Raw genomic sequence first — 3,928 nt, 5'->3', positions numbered from 1 at the left:
ACCTGAAAGGTCAACTGAAATAATAACAGGTAACGTAGATGAATCACCTAAAAAAGCATACCTCAAGTGTTCAGGTAATGGTTTGAGCTCCAAGGTAGGTGCTTCCTCTATTGATGGTTTGAGCTTCCCTTCAGCATTCTTAAGGTCAGAAGTACCTAGAGATTCAAATGGTATGTCGAGCTTTCGCTTCCATGGAGAAGCGTTCAGATATTGTAATTGCTCGTTGCTATCTTCATCATCGCTGTCAAAATCCCCCACTAAGGCCTTTTCCAATGCATCAGACATTAGCATGTGATCGAGTTCCGAAGTAACTGCGGAATCAATCACATCCACTTTTAAACACTCCTCATCTTCTGTAGGGAATTTCATTGCCTTGAATACGTTGAAGGTCACATCCTGATCTTGGACCCGCATAGTAAGTTCCCCTTTTTACACATCTATCAAGGTACGGCCAGTAGCCAAGAAAGGCCTCCCCAAGATTATGGGAATCTTCTTATCTTCCTCAAAATCCAGAATAACAAAATCTGCAGGAAAGAAGAGCTTATCCACCTTGACGAGCACATCCTCAACTATTCCCCTTGGGTAAGTAATGGAACGGTCCGCCAATTGTAGCGACATGTATGTGGGTTTTGGATCAGGCAGATCCAGCTTTTTAAAGATCGACAAGGGCATCAGATTAATGCTTGCTCCCAAATCACAAAGGCACTTGTCAAAAGTTAGATTGCCAATGGTGCAAGGAATGGTGAAGCTTCCTGGATCTTTCAGTTTTGGTGGTAACTTTTGCTGCAGAACAGCGCTGCATTCTTCCGTGAGAGCAACGGTTTCAAGGTCATCCAGTTTCACCTTCCTTGAAAGAATAGTCTTCATAAACTTCGCATAACTAGGCATTTGTTCCAGAGCCTCAGCGAAAGGTATATTGATGTGAAGTTTCTTGAACACCTCCAGAAACTTCCCGAACTGTCTATCCAGCTTTTGTTGCTGCAATCTCTTAGGAAAAGGTGGTGGAGGATAGAGCTGTTTCTCCCCTGTATTAGCCTCAGGCAGAGTGTGTTCAACAGTAGTCTTCCTTGGTTCCGCCACTTTCTCCTTTTGCTTAGATTTTTCATCTCTAACTTCAGCTTCGACTTCTTTTGCCTTTTCAGCATCAGCTACTTTTCCAGACCTTAAAGTAATAGCCTTGACTTGCTCTTTAGCTTCCTTCCTGCCTGGTACTTCCGTGTCACTGGGAAGAGTGCCAGGTTGACGATTGAGCACTGCATTGGCTAATTGACCGATTTGATTTTCCAAGGTCTTGATAGAAACCGCCTGACTCTTGCACAACAGCTTAAGTTCCTCAAAATCAGCACTAGTAGGTGCAGCTGCACTTCCCTGTTGAGGATATGATTGCCTTGTAGCATACTGCTGTGGTTGCTGGAATCCAGGTGGGTTAAACTGTTTACTCACTCCTTGCTGATATGGTGGCTGAATAACATTCTGATTATTCCCCCAACTGAAATTTGGATGATTTCTGTTGTTAGGATGATAGGTTGCTGGCACAGGCTGCTGTTGTCGCTGATAATTATTCACATACTGAACAGATTCGTTGACAAGAGAACACTGATCCGTAGCATGAGAACCTGCACAAAGCTCACAAACCATAGCTATTTGATTAACTCCATACGTAGCCAAAGAATCAACCTTCATTGATAGCGCTTGGAGCTGGGCTGCAATAGCGGTGGCTGCATCAACTTCCAGAATACCTGCTACCTTGCCTGACGTCATCCTCTGAGTTGGGTTTTGATGCTCATTTGCAGCCATCGTCTCGATAAGATTATACGCCTCAGTATAGCTTTTAGCCCATAAGGCGCCTCCAGCTGCTGCATCGAGCATGGGCCGAGATTGGGCCCCCAAACCATTATAAAAACCAGTGATTACCATCCAATCCGGCATTCCATGATGTGGACATTTTCTCAACATTTCCTTGTAGCGTTCCCAAGCCTCGCACATAGATTCTGTAGGTTGCTGCGCAAACTGAGTAAGAGCACTCCTCATAGCAGCTGTGTTTGCCATTGGATAAAACTTCACCAGAAACTTTTGCGCAAGATCTTGCCACGTAGTGATGGACCCAGCTGGTTCAGAATGTAACCAGTCTTTAGCCTTATCCCTCAGTGAGAATGGGAAAAGCCTCAACTTGATAGCCTCATCAGTCACGCCATTATACTTAAAAGTGCTGTAGATCTCGACAAAATTCCTTATGTGCATGTTGGGGTCTTCAGTTGCCGCTCCTCCAAAAGAAACAGAATTCTGCACCATCTGAATAGTGCCCGGCTTGATTTCAAAGGTGTTAGCTTGAATAGCCGGATGAAGGATGCTTGACTGAATGTCATCAATTTTAGGCCCAGAAAAATCCATAAGAGCTGGATCAGCTTGAACAATACGATCTCCCATGTTTACTGGTTCTTTCTGCTCAGTTCCTGAATCCGAATCCTCAAAATCTAACTTCTCCGGAGTATCAAGAACTTCGTCTTTCTCCTCAGCTGTATCTAAGGTCCTCTTGCGAGCACGAGAACGAGTTTGCATAAACGCTTGCTAAAGTACCTGAAACACAACCGAAAAGAGTAATTAACTACTATGTCCTAATCACTGAGTCCTAATGACCAATGATGGTAAGTATATAAACTAAACAATTACGCCGAGTCCCCGGCAGCGGCGCCAAAAACTTGTTAGGGCGAAATCACGCACTAATATTCACGCAAGTATACGCGTTCGCAAGTAATATAGAATACTTTCTAGTTCGTTCCCTCAGAGACTCAGACTAAGTTATTGTCTAATTAAACTCACTCACCAATGTATGATTACTTCTCAATGTTAAGATAACACTTAAAATTATTGATTAAATATTAACTATAATTAACTACTTAATTAACCACTTAACTAACACTTCAATTTATCAATAATAAAACACTCATGAGATCACAACTTCATTATTACTTCCTTCTATAGCCATTGTTATTACCTTTAGCATGTGACAGTGATGATATTAATCGAATAACACGAAACTGATAAAAGCCAACTTTCATTGTACTAATACCATTCTACCAAGCATCCACAATTAAGATAGAAGTTGAATAGTCATCAATTATGTTGAGTTCCTATATGTCTACAGAAATTGACAACACAACGATTTAAGCACAAGTTATTCCTTTTGATTACATAAGGCAAATAAAACTGTTAGAGTTACCCACTAATCATGTACAACGTACATGAACCTATGCTAGCATGGCAAGTTCTAAATCTCAAGATCCACCGTCGCTTCACAAGAGATTAACACCCTATCTTATATGTTCGCGATGCACATAAGACGAATACGCACAACCAATACTAGATATCATGCAATCATCACACACTAAAGTATTAAACAATTAACTAAAGAATTCCATAATAAATCCGTTGCAACCCCATGATCACGATTAGCCCATAATAGAACTTATCGCCATCATGTGTTCATATGAAATCATGATAAATAAACACAAGAAAATAATAACTAAACTAATTATATTAAAACAGAGTACGTCACAAGAGTAAATAAGTCAAAGCAAGAAAACTAGCATCCAACGTTACAACGAAACAAGAATCACAAGAATATATGCTTCCTCTTCGTTACGGTGTGCTAAATCGGTCTTCTTCCTTATCTCCTTTGCTTCTTGCGCAAAACACACTCTAAAACATAATCTCTTTCATATTCTCTATAAAAACATCTCAAATCTACTTATATAATAGTCCCATAAAACTCAGATTACATAGAAGTTGGAAGCCAAACAGAAGTAGAAGTCTAAAATAATTCAGCTTTTTCCCCGACCCTGCGCGGCCGCTCAGCATTTCTGCGCGGGCGCGCAAGGCTGCTACGCGGCCGCTCAGCATTGCTGCGCGGGCGCGCAGGACCCTACTG

General features: G+C 41.5%; 1 non-coding gene across 1 annotated transcript; it reads left to right on the top strand.

Moving 5' to 3' along the window:
• Window positions 1-1,927: 1,927 nt before the first annotated feature.
• LOC141698864 (small nucleolar RNA R71) lies at window positions 1,928-2,034 on the top strand. The gene has a single exon (XR_012565363.1). It is a non-coding gene; the product is annotated as a small nucleolar RNA R71 (small nucleolar RNA).
• The last annotated feature ends 1,894 nt before the right edge of the window (window positions 2,035-3,928 follow it).

This window comes from Apium graveolens, chromosome 11 (assembly GCF_009905375.1).
Source record: "Apium graveolens cultivar Ventura chromosome 11, ASM990537v1, whole genome shotgun sequence".
In the NCBI taxonomy this organism is placed as follows: Eukaryota; Viridiplantae; Streptophyta; class Magnoliopsida; order Apiales; family Apiaceae; genus Apium; species Apium graveolens.
The sequence above is the reverse complement of the archived record's forward strand: the minus strand, read 5'-3'. Positions and strand labels throughout refer to the sequence as shown.